At 36.2% G+C, this 18,160-nt stretch overlaps 1 protein-coding gene across 14 annotated transcripts in view; it reads right to left on the bottom strand.

Moving 5' to 3' along the window:
- Positions 1 to 18,160, bottom strand: part of NUMB (NUMB endocytic adaptor protein) — a 190,448-nt gene that overhangs the window by 45,965 nt on the left and 126,323 nt on the right. The gene's annotated exons all lie outside the window — the stretch shown is intronic.

An 18,160-nucleotide genomic window follows, 5' to 3' on the forward strand; every position in this document is an offset into this window, starting at 1 on the left:
GGCCATCTGTATGTCTTCTTTGGGAAAAATGTCCAATCATGTCTTCTGCCTATTTTTTAATTAGATAATTTGGTTTTTTTGGGTGTTGAGTTTTTTAAGTTCTTTTTAGATTTTGAATACTAACCCTTTATCAGATATGTCATTTGCAAATATCTTCTCCCATTCCATAGGTTGCCTTTTAGTTTTGTTGACTGTTTCCTTTGTTGTGCAGAAGCTTTTTATTTTGATGTAGTCCCAATAGTTTTTGTTTTTGTTTCCCTTGCCTCAGGAGACCTACCTAGAAAGAATGTGCTATGGCCAATTTCAAAGAAGTTACCACCTGTGTTCTCTTCTACGATTTTTATGGTTTCAGGTCTCACATTTAGGTCTTTAATTCATTTTGAATTTATTTTTGTATATGGTGTAAGAAAAGTGGTCTAGTTTCATTCTTTTGCATGTTGCTGTCCAGTTTTCTCAACACCATTTGTTGAAGAGACTGTCTTTTTCCCATTGGATATTCTTTCCTGCTTTGTTGAAGATTAATTGACTATAGAGGGGTAGGTTCATTTCTGGGTTTTCTATTCTATTCCACTGATACGTGTCTATTTTTTTGTGCCAATACCATACTGTTTTGATTACTACAGTTTTGTAATATAACTTGAAGTCTGGAATTGTGAGGCCTCCCTCTTTGTTTTTCTTTTTAAAGACTGCTTTGGCTGTTTGGGGTTCCATATAAGTCTTAGGATTGTTTGTTCTAGCTCTGTGAAAAATGCTGTTGGTATTTTGATAGAGATTGCATTAAACGTGTAGAATGTTTGGGTTCTATAGACATTTTTTTTTTAATATTTTATTTATTTTGACAGAGAGAGAGACACAGCAAGAGAGGGAACACAAGCAGAGGGAGTGGGAGAGGGAGAAGCAGGCTTCCCACTGAGCAGGGAGCCCGACATGGGGCTCGATCCCAGGACCCTGGGATCATGACCTGAGCTGAAGGTAGACGCTTAACGACTGAGCCACCCAGGCGCCCCGGTACTACAGATATTTTAACAGTATTTGTTCTCCCAACCCATGAGAATGAAATGTCTTTCCATTTCTTTGTGTCATTTTCAATTTCTTTCATCAGTGTTTTATAGTTTTCAGAGTAGAGGTCTTTCACCTCTCTGGTTAGGTTTATTCCTAGGTATTGATTTAAATGAAATCCTCCTCCCCTCTCCTCCTGGAGCTCTCATGAGGCCTGTTAGTACTATGGGCCTCTTTAATTTGTTCATCTGTTTCCTCATCTCTTTTTCGGATCTTCTCTTTATCACCTTGTGCTGCACTCTGGGTAACTTCACTGAATCTATCTTCCAGGTTACCAACTCTCTTTTCAACAAATCTAATCCACCATTGTATCTATCTACTAAATTCAATTGCAGTGACAGTATTTTTCATTTTTAGAAGCTTAGATTTGATTCTTTGTCAGATCTATCTATTCCTTCTTTTTCACTGTCTTATTTTTGACTTATGGTTTGAATTCATTAATGTCTCTAATGATTTTATATATACATATTTTATAGTGTCCTCTATAGTCTATTAATTCAAGTTCTTACAGTGCTAATCTTCTTGTCCTTTACTGTATAATTCTTATTGTATCTGCTGATTACTTCCACATATGATTTATAACTTTTTTTAAAATTGTAAATTAATCTTTACTGAAGCTCAAATTTTCTGGAAAAAATCCATGCATTCTGGATTACGGAGTGGTTATACATTTGCTTCTAAAAGGTACCACAGGTGGGGCACCTGGGTGGCCCAGTCGTTAAGCATCTGCCTTCGGCTCGGGTCATGATCCCAGGGTCCTGGGATTGAGCCTCACATCGGGCTCCCTGCTCAGTGGAGAGTCTGCTTTTCCCTCTGCCTGCCACTCCCACTGCTGTGTACTCTCTCTCTCTATCAAATAAATAAATAAATAAAATCTTAAAAAAGAAAAAAAAAAGGTATCACAGGTACCAGGTGTATTAGTAGCCTAAGACCTACGGTATATTAATTTGAGGATTCTTACACCATGCAGGTTATAGCATATGAAGTCCAGATCCACGATTTCAATTTTTGGTGGGAGACTCCTTTTTTTCACCCAGGGTCAGAGCAGAGGCAAGCTTCTATTTTTTTAATTTTTGGTTTTTTTGTTTTTGTTGGTTGGTTTTTTGTTGTTGTTTGTTTTGTTTTTTTGCTTTTTCTTCTAGTTCTCTATTTCACTGATTATAAAACCCATTGAAAGTTCTGGCTCTATGCTGGGTTCTCAGTTCTAATGCTCTGCTTTTTGAGTCCAGGACCTTCAGAATGAATGTTAAAACAAAGGCTCTAGCTCATAAATCTTCTATCTCCTAGGCTGTGCCATGCCAGCATGATTCCTGCCTTGCTTTCAAATTCCCTCTTAATTTCTGGTAACTGGAGAGATCTGTCTTTATTGAAAGCTCAGCTGTGCTTTGAGAGAAAAAAGTTGTTTAAAAATATATCCAGCATCTCTAGGTATTTGTATTTGGAGTATTTCTAGGTTAGCTTAATCCACGTTTTGCCAGAATCAGAAGACCTATAATATTTCCCAACAAAACTTACTGGTATTTCTATGTATTGATTTTAGTATATCTTATTAAGTAGTGAAAATACTGATGTTTCCTATCATTTTAAATAGTTTTTTTGGTGATTCTCTAGGTTTTTCAGAGAGAGAACATCTCTAGGTTTTTCAGAGAACAAGACAAAAAAAAAATGTTGTCTTGAATTCCCACTTTTATAGCTTTTATTTTGTTATCCAAAGGTACTTATCACCATTTCTAAATCAGTGTTGAATAACAGTGCTACTTAAGAGCAACCTCATCATCCTCCTAAATTCAATGTAAATGTTTCACTCTGCATGACTCTGAGACAATTTTTTACTCATTTAAAGAATGTGTTATGCTATTCCTATTTAGCTAAGAAGATTTACCGGGATTGAATGATATTTTAAACTTTTTTTAAAAATTAGATGTAATCCACATCACATAAAATTAACCATTGTAAAGTGAATAATTCAGGGGCACCTCAGTGGTGCAGTCGGTTAAGCATCCAATTCTTGGTTTTGGCTCAGGTCTTGATCTCAGGGTCATGGAATCAAGCCCTGTGTTGGACTCTGAGCTCAGTGCAAAGTCTGCTTAAGTTTCTCTCTTCCTCTCCCTCTGCCCCTCTCGCTGCCTTCTCTTTCTCTAAAATAAGTCTTTTTAAAAAAATTTTAGGGCACCTGGGTGGCTCAGTTGGTTAAGCGTCTGCCTTCAGCTCAGGTCATGATCCCAGAGTCCTGGGATTCTTCTCCCTCTGCCTCTGCCCGCCGCCCGCCCCCCCCCCCCCGGTCTGTCTCTCATGAATAAATAAATAAAATCTTTAAAAAAATTTTTAAGTGAATAATTCAGTGGCACTTGGTACATTTAAAATTTTGTGCAATCACCACCTTTATCTAGTTCCAAAACATTTTCTTCACACCAAAAGAAAAACCTGTGCCCATTAAGCATTTGCTACCCGTAGCTGCACTTCCCCAAAGTGCAGCTTAACAACCAATAACCTGCATTCTGTCTTTATGGATTTACCTATTCTGGATATTTCATGGAAATGAAATCATACAACATGTGACCTTTTGTGTCTGGCATATTTCACTTAGCATATTATTTTCAAGGTTCACCACACTGTAGTATGTACCATAATTTTTATGTCGATTCTTCCACTGAGGGATATTTGAGCTATTTCTACCTTTTGGCAACTATGAATAGTGGTGCTATAAACACAAATGTACACATACTTGAGTTTTCAATTCTTCGGGGCATATAACTAGCAGCAGAACTGGCTGAGTCATATGATAATTCTATGTTTAGCTTTTTGAGGAACCACCAAACTGCTTTCCACAGAAACTGAACCATTCTACACTCCCATTGGTAATGCATAAGGGTTCTAGATCCCCTGCATTCTTACTAATACTTTGCATTTTTTTGTTTGTTTAAGTAGAGCCATACAAAGTGGGTGTGATGTGGTACTTCATTGTGGTTTTAAAAGGTATTTCCCTAATGACTAATGATGTTGAATATCTTTTCATGTATTTGTTGGTCATTTGTACATCTTCTTTAGAGAAATTTCTATTCCAGTCCTTTGCCCATTTTTAAATCAGGTGTGTATGTGTGCGTGTGTGTGTATAAAACATACATATACAGGGGCGCCTGGGTGGCTCAGTTGTTAAGCGTCTGCCTTCGGCTCAGGTCATGATCCCAGGGTCCTGGGATTGAGCCCCGCATCGGGCTTCCTGCTCGGTGGGAAGCCTACTTCTCCCTCTCCCACTCCCCCTGCTTGTGTTCCCTCTCTCGCTGTGTCTCTCTGTCAAATAAAAACAAAAAAACATACATATATAAAAATCTATTTCCTGGATACTAGATTTATCAGACATGTGATTTCAAAATATTTTCTCCCATTCTGTAGTTGTCTTTCTACTTCCTTGGTAACTTCCTTTGGTGTACAAAAATTTCACATTTTAATTAGATCTAGTTTATCTATTTTTTCTTTTGTTGCTCATGGTTTTGGTGTCATATCTAAGAATCTGTTGCCAGATCCAAGGTCATGATAATTTACCCCTATGTTTTGTTCTAAGAATTTTATGGTTCTTATTCTTATATTCTTATGTTAACTTTTAAGTTAATTTTCTGTATACAGTGTAAGGTAGGGGGTCTGGCTTCATTTTTTTTTTTTCCCTATGTGGAAATCAAGTTGTTCCATCACCATTTGGTGAAGAGACTATTCTTTACTCACTGAATGGTCTTGGCACCCTTGTCAAAAATCAGTTGGCCACAGATGTACAGGTTCACTTCTGTACTCTCAATTCTATTACATTGTTCTAACACATCTATCCTTATGCCAGTACTACACTATTTCGATTACTATAGATTTGTACTAAGTTCTGAAATCAAGAAGTGTGAGTCCTTCAACTTTGCTTTCATTGCAGTGACAAAGTCCTTTTCTTCTCAGGTCCATCAATGTGATGAACTATATCAAATTTCCTAATACTAAATCATTTATGGAATCCTGAGTTAAACCCTATTTCGGTCTTTAGTATACTTTTAGATTCCATTTGTTCTATTTTTCTGCCTACTTTTTTCATCTATATTCGTAAGTGCAATTGGTCTATGGTTTTCTTTTTGTTTTGTCTATCTTTGTTATAGCAGGATTCTGTTAATGCCATAAAAAAATCTGGAAACCATTCTTTCCTTCCCCCTCCCCACCCACATATGCTCTTGTATAGTTAAACAGCATAAGAATTATACCTTAAAAAAAAAAATTATTCTTTGAGGTTTTTAAAGAGCCAACCTTTGAAACCATCCATAATCTGTCTTTTGGGGGAAACAGTGTTGGGGTTTTAAAAACTCTCTCCGGGTCCCTGGGTAGTGCAGTTGGTTAAGTGTCTAACTCTTGGTTTTGGCTCAGGTCATGATCTCAGGGTCCTGGGATCAAGCCCTGCGTCAGGCTCCATGCTCTGTGTGGAGTCTGCTTGACATTCTCTCCCTATCCCTCTGCCCCTCACGCTTGTGCTCTCCCAAATAAATAAATAAAAAATAACAATAATAAAATGCGAAAGTAGGGTCTTATGGTCTCTGGGTTACCTATAGTTGCCAAGATATGAATATAGGTTTCAAAGTATTTGCAAGGGATTTTATTCTATCATTTTGATCAATTCAACTGGTCACTTATGGGTATTTATGCCAGCAAAAAAACAAAAACAAAAAAAGTTGGGGAGACTTAATGGAAGGAAAAGAACAAAAGTATCTGCTGTACAGACTGACCTCTTAGCTGCATAATCTATTTTGGAAATCAGCGTTGTGCTTTCCTAGACGATGAGAAAAACATGCCCACTGAAATAAACATTATTAAAGAGGTCTCTTTTCTTCTCTAAGACACTATCTCACTGAAGAATTGCAGCCGATTTATGCTTTAATGGCTAAAATATTTGACACTAGGACTTCTTTTGTCTGTATGCCTTTTCCAAACTCCCTCTGAGTAAGGGACTTTTATTCACAAAAATGCACTTTAGAAAAACTAGTGTGTGGAATTTCATTCTTGGATGAATTAAGCCATTTTTCATTTTCTTGAAAAAATTATTTAAAAAGTAGATTCCCCCCTTGTTTTGGTAATGTAGGCCATGAGAAGATATGCACAGCTCCGATGTGAGAGAACAGACAGTCAACAGTTCCCAACATTAGCAAAAAATGACATCATAATCAACTTATAAGAAGGTGTAAGGCATATTATCAGATATACATAACCTGTATTATATTGCAAATATAGGATGCAGAAATGTAGAACATGATATCAAAACTTGTTTGGGGGTCTTTAATCAAATAGGAGTAGTTAAGTCAAATTATAATAGATAGCTTTTATGTATAAATTTGGAGTACAATAACATTTGAATAAGTCATCTGACCTAAGTATAAATATTAAATCTAATCACAGCAGTTTAAAGCTGGAAAGAACTTAAAGAGATTCAAAACCTTCACCTTTCAAATGTGGCACTAGGTGTCAAAAAAGTTAAGTGATTTGCACAAAGTCATATAACTAGTAAATTAACAGAGCCAGGAATAGACCTTTGATTTTTTCACTTCTAGATCTTTCTTCTTTCAACTATCTATCTTCTTTTCACTATCTCATATTACTTCTGCAACTCTCCTATTTAAGTAATGGTTTATAGTTTACTGGTCTTACATATTAACAGTGTTATTCTTCTTTAAAAAAAAAAAAGGTTGATCAAATAGGAACAGTCATCCATTTTGGTAACGTTGCTTATGGCTCAATATTTCTTTCATAAACGAAATTACCCCGACTTTCTGGTTAAACTATACCACTGCTAACCAAGCAGTAGATATGGGGGATTTTGCTTTATAGAAATATTACAGCTGATAAGTAAGGAAAGGATGAGAGAATTAAAGTATCACCATTTTGCAACCCTTAGTGAATTAATAATCCCAGGCAATGATCATGAATGGCTATAGTCATCACAAATAGATAATCAGCTATTGTGTTGTGTGTCTTCTGATTAGTACACACCACCAATGAGGTATTCCTGGGGGGGGGGACGGAGGGAATCAAAGCTAAATCTGATCAAGTCTTTAAAAACCAATTCACAAGAATTACAGGAAACAGAGAAACATGTTAAAAAGAATGAATTTTTGGCATTTTCAATTTGCGGAAGAGTGAAGAATTAGAATTCCAGACTAACCAGAGGAATAGGTTCCAGTGAACACCAAAGTATCTCAGTTTAAACACAAGAAAAGAATGCCCTCAAAGCAGAAGTAAAGCAGAAGTAGACAGAGCCTTGCTAAAACTGTAATCCAGCCTCAGTTCTGTTAACACAAAATCTAACAGACAATATGAGAAAGGAAAATTACAGTCCATTCTGACTCAAAAGCATAGTTGTGAAATTTCTGAACAAAATATTAGCAAAGAGAATCCAGAAATATACTCAATAAACTCAACTTGATCAGTATCTATAATCATCATCATCTTTCACAATAGCCACTTAACTGATCTCTCTCCTTCCACCCATCAGTATCTATTATTATCAAGTTGAGTTTATTCCAGGAATGTAAGGTTAGCTGACTATTCAAAAACTCAAGTATAATTTACCACCTAACAGAATTAAAGATAAAAATTATGTAATCATCTCAAAATTTAGTTTCCATTCATAATTTTAATAATTTTTAACCAAGAACAGAAGGGAACTTGTTTAATCTGATGAACTGTGGTAAGATTGAGAATGAGGCAAGAATTCTTATCACCAATTCTACTCAAAGTTATAAACATCAGTCTCTCACCAATGCAATGAAGGGACATACATACATACAAGTATAAGGATTAGAATATAAGAAATACAACAATAATTATTCATAGATTATATAATTGTATTAGTAGAAAACCCAAAAGAATATACAAATAAATTACTAGAATAAGTGAGTTTAGCAAGGATACTAGATATAATTTCAACATACAAAAGTCAACTGTATCATTTTGCAATATATACAAATACCATTATGTTGTACACCTGAAACTAATATAATGTCATATGTCAATTATACCTCAATTTTTAAAAAGTCAATTGTATTTCTATAGCAGCAATATGCAGAAAATGAAATTTTAAAAAAGTTACCGTTTATAACAGAATCAAAATTAAATGCTGGATATTATCCTTCATTCATGAATCTACTCTTCTACCAACAGTCTTTCCCAAATTAATATATGGCAAGTCTACCTTTCCAGTTGCTCAGATCAAAAACCTTGGCCTATCCTTGACTTATCTTTTTCTTGATTGACATTCACAAATTTAATCCATCAATAAATATTATCAGCTCTATCTATAAAATACATCTAGAATCTGACCCCTTCTTACCACTTCTACTACCAACACCCTGATGGAAGCCATCATCATCTTTCACAATAGTCACTTAACTGATCTCTCTGCTTCCACCCTTGCTCTTCTCTACAATTGATTCTCAGCACAAGAATCAGAGTAATCCTTTAAAAATATAATTTATATAAAGTCATTCCTCTGCTCAAAATTCTCCAATGGCTTCCCATTTTACTCTAAATAAAAGCCAAAGTCCTTAAAAGAGTCTATAAGGCCCTATACCTCAAAGGGTATAGGTTTCTCAAAGGGTAGCATTTAAGAATTATATGGAGGCATTTTTGATAACAATGACTTGGAAAATTACTCCTAGGTAGTATGCACAGATGATATCCTGCTTCCTGTATGACATCTGAATGCGCTACTGGACACTTAGGATGGATAAAAAACTTGTCATATTTAGATTAGACTCTAACTCCATTTTACACATATACACACACAATTAGGGTTAGGGTTACAGTAATAGTTCACTTAATATGTTAGGGGTGGGAGGTAGAAAAAAGGAGGTAGGTAATTCTTTTACATCTTACAATATTTCTTCTACACGAATTAGTCTTTTCATATTTTTAGTTTTTTGGGGAGTCAAGTTCTGGTCATTTATATAACCTAAGAGTATTACCAATTTTATCCATGTTTTCAAATTTACTTGCATAGAATCTTAATTTTTAAAATTTCATTGGTATCTGTATTTTCCCACTTTACTTTTTATTCTGTGCATTTGTGTTTTTTTTCTTGATAAAGTACATTTAGCAACTTCTCATTTGGCATTAACACTGTGCACCAAAATCTTCTGAAATTACAGATTATACTTGTTATATGGTAGGTAAACCACTGGATTAGGACCTAGCCTATTAGAAATACTGAAATAGTAAGAGCTCTACTTTCTGTACCATGGTTATTTGGTTATATGCAAAATAAGAAAAGCCTGTGTGATATTGTGATTTACAAGAAATACAGATTTGGTCATTCAGATGACTACAATGTATTTCTCATATATATCTGGTCTTTGCCCACAGTTCCTGACTCACAGCTCCCCAAATCCTTGGGATTTCCTGAATATTGAAAGTGACAAAGGTGTTTTTTGTTATGTAAAGGAGGCAACTTTCAGAAAGCATCTAAGAGTGGCAGCTGGTTGCCTGGAGGACCAACCACGTGATTAAAGGGTTGGAGCTGCCAGTCCCACCTCCCAACCTCTGGAGAGGGAAGAGGGACTGGAGACTGAATCAGTCAATGACTTAGTCAACTATGACTATGTAATGATACCTCCATAAGACGGTTTTTGGCCTTTTTTTTTTTTTTTTTAAGATTTTATTTATTTGTTTACTTAAGAGAGAGAGAGAAACAGCATGAGAGGGGAGAGGGTCAGAAGGAGAAGTAGGATCCCCGCTGAGCCAGGAGCCCGATGTGGAACTCGATCCCAGGACTCCGGGATCATGACCTGAAGCCAAAGGCAGTCGCTTAACCAACTGAGCCACCCAGGCGCCCTTGGCCTTTCTTTTTGAAGAGCCTCCCTACTTGGGTAATCAGAACACTTCCACATGCCACCAAGCTCCATGAGGATAGAAGCAACTTTGTTCAGGACTTCACCCTATGTAACTCTTTATCTCACCGTTGATTCATACCCTTTATCATGTCTTTTCATAAACTGTTAAATGTTAAGTGTTCCCCTGAGTTCTGTGAGCCAGCTCTAGCAAATTAATTAAACCAAAGTAGATATCGATGGATCTCCAATCTGTAACTGCTTGTTCAGAAACACAGGTAACAAACAGCCTGGGACTTGTGACTGGTATCTGAAGTATGGGGTGGGGGGCGAGGGGAAAGTCTTATAGGCCTGAACCCTAAAACTGAGGAATCTGATGGTATCTCCAGGTAAGACAATGTCACAATTAGGTTGAATTCCCAAACACTCTGCTGGTGTCCAAGAATTTCTTGGTGATACTGTTATAATGGCCAACAGCCCCCCCAAATCTGTTATTAAAATACTATCTCTTGTAACTTCTAGCACAATGGCAATCCTTATCTTTTAAAAAGAACTGGGCCCCAGAAACAACCTGGCAGATCACTTAATCAGCAATGTTAGTCCAGGAGGTAAACACACACAATTCTAGCATTCATATGCTCAAATCTCCATTGGGCCTATCCTATTTGTACATACTAGCACACTTCCTGGTTTAGGATTACAACCGTAAACCAATGGGATAAGAAAGTCCTTCCATCTCACTTAACAGTGAGTTAAATTAGATCAATTTATAAACAATACTAATAAGCATGAATTCTGTATCCACTCCCTTAAGCCTCTATCCTGCCCAATTTAAAGATATTATGAAATCCACAATCTATCCAATAGAAGGTCCATTTTAGCATTCTATATACATTCTACATAATCAGAGAATTAAGATTTTAATTACAAATCAAAGGATCGATGAGTTGGCTTAAAGATTCCACCAATTTAACAACCAAAAAAATTTTTTTTGAAGATTTTATTTATTTGTCAGAGAGAGAGAGAAAGAGAGCGCACAAGCAGGGGGAGTGGCAGGCAGAGGGAGAAGCAGGCTCCCACAGAGCAAGGAGCCCAATGTGGGACTCAATTTCAGGACCCTGGGATCATGACCTGAACCTAAGGCAGACACTTAACTGACTGAGCCACCTAGGCATCCCAACAACCAAAATTAATACTAGCATTTTAAAATATAATATTAGTAAGCAATTACAAGTAGTCTTAGTATATTACTTTAATTATTGAAGCATACTGTTTTAATCAGAAGGTCTCACAATTTTTGATCACAGGACCCATTACATGGAAGACTCCAAAGCATTTTTGTTTGTGTCAGTTATATCTACGATAATTTTACTATATTAGAAATTAAAACAAAGAATCTTACTTTTAAAAATTGAATTCATTGAAAAATGATAATAAAACCCATTATCTGTTAACAAAAATGACATTTAAAAAAATTTTTTTAAGTTTATTTAAGTAATCTCTACACCCAACATGGGGCTCGAAATTTCCACCCTGAGATCAAGATGCTCCTCCAACTGAGCCAGCCAGGCGCCCCCATTTTTTAACTTTTAAAAGTTTTTATTATTTTTTAAAATTTTAGTTCCAGTGTAGTTAACTACAGTGTTATGTTATCTTCTTGGTTATTTCTGGGCCTATTTCTCTTTGATTTTTCTCCTTATTATAAGTTGTATTTTTCTGCTGCTTTGCCTGACTGGTAATTTTGAACTGGATGCCAGACATTGGAAATTTAACCATCTTGGATGCTGATACTATTGTATTCCTATTCTGCTAGAATATTTATAGGAATAAATATTCATGACCTTTGTTCTGGGATACATTTAGGCATTTTGATCATTCTGAGGCTTGATTTTAAGCTTTGGTAGGTGGAGTCAGAGCAGATTTTAGTCTAGGGCAAGTTTTTATCCACAACTTAAGAAATACCTTTCTAAGGACTTTCCACAATGTCCCATGAATTAGTGATGCAGGCAGGCCAGGTCCAAGGACCCAGAGGGGATCCCAGAGGATGAGCCAAGAGGGTCCTTAAATCAGAGACAAGCCAGCAGGAGGTGAAAGCAGAGTTTATTGAAGATAACAGAGAGAGAAAGTATCTGGTAGACTTGGAAAGGAAAAGAGCATGAATCTCCCATTAATGACATTTTTATTGAAAAATAACTATATTTTCCAAAATGAAACAATTTTGTGAGAAGAGTGGCATTGTTTCACATTTCTGCAAATCTCTCAAATATCTGGCTTAAAAGAAAAGTGGATTCTCAAATTTGCATCTACATTCAATCTGTCAGAACATGTTGTTCTGAAGTATATAAAGAAACTATGGCTAGAGCACTTGCGTGGCTCAGTCGGTTAAGCATCTGCCTTCAGCTCATGTCGTCATGATCCCAGAATCCTGGGATGGAGCCCCAAGTCAGGCTCCCTGCTCAGCGGGGAGTCTGTTTCTCCCTCTCCCTCTACCCCTCCCCCCAACTTGTGCACACGTGTTCTCTCTCTCTCTCTCTTGCTCTCTCTCAAATAAATAAAATCTTTAAAAAAAAAAAAAAAAAACTGGCTTCACACAGATATATAGTTGGAAGAGAAAGTACATCAGGATCCCACAAAAGGTTTTGGGGACCTCACTTTGAGAACCACTACATTAATTTTTACAGGTAACATCTGACTTTTAACATTAAAATTCCTCCCCTATTAAAAAGATTATCTGTTATTCTAGCAGAATTGCAAGACAAGCTTTGAAACCTCCTCTAATCACTACTGTAATACTAAATTATTATACTTACATAGGCACCAGTATACTTAAACATACATGGCAGATATCAAACGAGTTGTCATTTCACTTGATTACTGCCGAGTAATCCCATTTCTATTCCCGGTAATTGCGTATTCTAGATCTCCTATTCTATGAAGTAGCTACTCCACTGTCTTTAAAACCTAACTCCACAACTTCTCTCCTCACTCTTCTATAGATGTCTTCACTTCCTATTTCCTTGAGAAAATATGTCTTTAAAATAGAACTCCGTCAGTCTTAAGCCACCAACACCATAAATTTAAGTGCATTTATACCCCGTTTTCCACCTTTGCTACTGTTAAAATAGAAGCAGTATCCTTCTTCCATCTAAAACTAAGCCACTCTCTACATGCTTCTTTATAAAGTCCCTTTAGTTCAAGTCTCTCCTACATTAAACACAAGACTCAACATAAAATTAAACTACCAGTGATTTATAGACTTTAAATGAGTAAATTTTATGGTATGTAAACTACATCTAATAAAATTGTTAAAACAGTTTTAAAACAACACACACACACAGTTTCTCAACCTCACACTCCCTTTTTTATTCTGCCTTTCTGTTCTCCTTTGAAAAAAAAAACTCATTAAAAAAAAAATTTAACCACCTTGTTGAGATATAATTGACATATAATGAGCTATATACAAAGTTACAATTTGCTGAGTTTTTGTATATACCTGAGAAACCATCATCACAATCAATATAATAAATAGCCATCAACACCAAAAGTTTCCTTGTACTCTTTGTAATACTTCCCTTTCACCCCTTCCCATCCTCACACAATCTTGTCTGACAAACTTCTTGAATTAGTAATCTCTAGATTTGTCATCTTCTTCCTTATTTTGCATCCATTCACTCCTCAATCTAGATTCCATCCTCATGATTCCCCATAAGTGCTACCATCAAAGTCACCAAGACTTTCAAATTTTTAATCTAATGAAGTTTCATTTCTTCCTTGATCTCTTTATAGCATTTGACCACTTTCTCCTTCCTTGAAACCTTGCCTTCTGAGATCATACTCTTCAGGTTTCCCTTTCTACCTCTCATTCTTACTCTCCTTTGAAGATACCCATTCACTGCCTGTCCCTTCTATGTTTGTCATAGACCCTCCCCTTCCCTTACTTCCTCTAGGCAATCTCACTTACTTACGACTTCAATAGTAAGTTATACATAGTCAACCCTCATTATTCAAGGATTCCATATTTGCAAACTACCTACTAGAATTTATTTGTAATATCAAAATCAAAATTCATGGTGCTTGTGGTGAGTGGGGATCTGCATGCACACATCTCACAGGCACCTCAAAAGGAATTCATCCTCTCTACTCTCAAACATGTTCTTCCTCAGTGAGCATGCCCACCACCCTACTAGTTGTCTATATGGGGAACTCTTTACATCAACTCATTAGGTTCAGAATTCAGTGGTCCCTAAGGCAATGACAGATAAGACATTATTTGCTCAGCTATATTTGACTGAGGAAATTTATCTATTTTTAGGCTACTGAAAACAATTTCAGGTTCTGATTCTCTTATCCAACCATGTGTCACTTGTATGTGCATGCAGGGTGGGAAGGGAAGGCAGATAAGGGGTGGGGAGCCACAGCCTAGCAGAGAGGATGAATGTCTTGTAGAAAGGATTTCAAGAGGCCATCTGGAGAAGACCATACAAAAACCACCCTAAATAAGCTCCCCTGCCCGCATAACATGTAAATCTTACATCTTACATGTTTATCTCTAAGGTACATGCCCATCAACTGTTTGTTATGACAAATGACAGTAGCACGGAATGATACTAAATCTTACTTATCTCACACAAAATACTTAAAAGCTGGTGTGCCTGGGTGGCTCAGTCAGTTAAGTGTTTGCCTTCAGCTCAGGTCATGATCCCAGGGTCCTGGAATTGAGGCCCATATTGGAATCCCTGCTTGGCAGGGAGCCTGCTTCTCCCTCTCCTTCTGCCTGCAGCTCCCCCCACTGCTTGTGCTCTCTCTGCATCAAATAAATAAATAAAATCTTTAAAAAGAAAATATTTAAAAGCTGTACATTTCACAGCCAATTGGAAGTGCTTCAATTAACTTTACTTCAATTATTTCAATACTATATACTAGCCTCTCAGAATCCTGTAAATGAGGTTTTTTAAATATACATATATGCTTATTTATTACAAATATGATACATGCTCATAAGAAATGTCACTAGTTCCAAAGGATATACATCGAAAAGTAAAAAGATCCCCAATCCTTCATTCCCATTCTATAATTCAGATTTACTTGTCTTCTTACAGATATTTCTTATATACATAAGCAGATATATAGATTTTTTTCTTTTTAACTATAAACAGAATCATATTATATACATTGTCCTGGGCCTTGCCTTTATCACCTAATAATACATTAAAGTTATCTTTCTGTGTGAGCATATCAGAGAATATTCTTTCAGTGTTTCCTATGTCAATGATCATCACCTCTATCAGTTTGGGACAAGAAACTAGGTGTCATCCTTAACACCATTCATTCCCTGGGTCCAGTCCATTTCCAATTCCTGTTGCCTTTATCTCTTAATTATCTCTCAATTTACTTACATTTCTTTCTTCTCACAGTTACCACCCTAGTCCAGAGTAATCCACTCCTTTGGATTACTGTAATAATCTTTCACCAGACTCTTCACATCCACTATGGACTACCTCCAAACCACACCACACCCAGAGTCCCAGTTTGGGAAGATGAAAAGTTCTGGAGATGGATGGTGCTGATGACTGCACAACAATATGAATGTCATTAATGTTACTGTACTGTACACATGGAAATGGTTAAAATGGTAAATTTTGTTATGTATTTTACCACAATAAATAAATAATGAAAAAAAAAAACACACCAGGTAGTGGCTTCCTATTATTCTTAAAGTCCCAAATCCTTAACATGGCCTATAAGGCCCCACCCTAATTCTTTCCAGGTTCATCTCATATGACTTCTTATACTACAGCCTTCCCTTTTTAAAAAGCATTTATCTCAGTTTATAATCATGTATTATTAATGCAAATATCTAATTAAAGTCTATACTCGCACAAGTATACTATAAACTCCACAAGAGCAAGAACTGTCTTTTTGTTTACCACTTAGCATATGCCTGGCACATAGTAGGTCTTCAAAAAAATTTACTAAATATATGAAAAAAGGTCTACCTTGTTCCTTAAGAGTGGCAAAGAATTCCACTTAATGGATGTCATAATTTCTTTTTCTTTCTTTCTTTTTTTTTGAGTGATAGTACAAAGTTTATTGAGTGATAAAGTACAAAGCTTCCGAAGAGGGAGGGGACCCGAGAGGGTTGCCCTGGACGTCATAATTTCTTTAGCAAATCCCAGAATGATGGCTATTTAACTTGTTTCCAGATTTTTGCTATCAAACAATGCTAATGAACACTTCTGTCAGTATATCTATGAACGTACTTAAATATAATTCTTTTTTTGTTTCAAGTTGTTATTTAAATTCTAGTTTGTTAACATATAGTGTAATACTGGTTTCAGGAATAGAATTAGTGATTCATCACTTATATAATACCCAGTGCTCATCACAAGTGCCCTCCTTAATCCCCATCACCCATTTTGCCCATCCCCCACCGACACCTTCCCTCCATCAACCTTCAGTTTGTTCTCCATAGTTAAGAGTCTCTTATGGTTTGCCTCCCATAATTTTTTTAAGTTTATTATTATTATTTTTTAAATTAATCTCCATACCCATGTAGGGATTGAACTCACAACCCTGAGATCAAGAATCACATGCTCTTCTGACTGAACCAGCCAGGTGTCCCTTAAATGTAATTCTCTTTTTTCTTTCTTTCTTTTTTTTTTTTTTAAGTAGGCGCCATGCCCAGCATGAAGCCCAATGCAGGACTTGAAGTCATGACCCTGAAGTTAAGACCTGAGCTGAGATCAAGAGTTGGTGCCCCTAAATGTAATTCTTAAATGTAAAATTTCTGGTCAAATGAAAAGTGCATTTAAAATTTTAACTGGGACACCTGGGTGGTTCAGTGGGTTAAGTGTCTGCCTTCAGCTCAGGTCATGATCCCAGGACTCTGGGATGGAGTCTCACATTGGGCTCCTTGGGAACCTGCTTCTCTGCTCCTCCTGCTTGTGCTCTCTCTCTCTCTCTCATCCCTGACAAATAAATAAATAAATAAAATCTTTAAAACAAAATGTAAACCCCAAGTTTTAAAAAATAAAATAAAATAAAATTTTAACTGATATTTCCAAACTGCCTTCCTAAGAGTTTGCAATTTATACTCCAAGTAATCAACAATGTGTAAGAGTACCCATTTCCACAATACTCAACTTGTACAATCAAAATGAGCCTACTCTTTGGGATGAGGTTGGGGGAGGTTGTAGAGAACAGTGTTAGTTTTTATGTATGAGGGTTTTTTTCATATTTTAATATCATACCCAAAATTTTAAATTAAAAATTTAAGTTTATTATTCCTATAAAAGAAGTTTCAGCAAATGAGTTAAGTAGACAAAGCTAAGTAATTAGGAAAATGTTTAGTTATTGACAGACTGTGGAAAAATTTGTGTATTTTAAAAACCATGTATTTTTGGGGCACCTGGGTGGTGCAGTTGGTTGGGCATCCGACTTTTGGTTTCGGTTCAGGTCATGATCCCAGGGTTGTGGGATTGAGCCCCCGTGTTGGGCTCCTTGCTCAGTGGGGAGTCTGCTTGAAATTCTCTCTCTCCCTCTGCCCCTCCTGTGTGCACACGCACTCGTGCTCTCTCTTAAATAAAATCTTAAAAAAAAAACACATGTATTTATTTAACCTGTAGATTCTACAAATCACTTTTCCTGTCATACAAATTTTTCTCCTTTCTGAAGCTTCAGGCTATGTTTAAATCAATGGTACTGAGGCAGTACAAGGAGGAGAAAATCACAGTAAGAATATTCACACATAAGAATATGCAGAAAGAAGGGGAAAATATTAACATTTTATATTAGACTAAATTTTTTTCTTGAAGATACTAACATTTTGGTCTAGTTCCTTCTGTATTTTTGTGTCCACACTTAATACATCTCATAGACTGCTTATGTAATTATAAACTGCTTCTCACTAAACAGTATAGCATATACATTTCTTTCATGACTTTAAATGTTACCCTTTTTCTCCAGAGTGTCAAGTAGTAGTAAGAAAAAACACCTGTATGGTACCCCTTTTCTCTACCTCTTCGCTATGTTCTTAACTTCTTTGAGCTTCCATTTTCTGATCTGACAAATGAAGGCATTAATTTAAATGCCCTCTGTACAGTTAACAGTTAAAAGATTGAAGAGAAAATCCCTTTTAACTCTTTTAAGATTTTCTAGAACATACCAGGCCTGTATTTAAGAAAACAGACTCCTCCCTCTTCCCTCTGCCCTACCACTTAGTAAGTATTTCTTACTCAAAATAATTTGATTCTTGATAATTT

The sequence above is a fragment of the Halichoerus grypus genome, chromosome 8 (genome assembly GCF_964656455.1).
Source record: "Halichoerus grypus chromosome 8, mHalGry1.hap1.1, whole genome shotgun sequence".
Lineage (NCBI taxonomy): Eukaryota > Metazoa > Chordata > Mammalia > Carnivora > Phocidae > Halichoerus > Halichoerus grypus.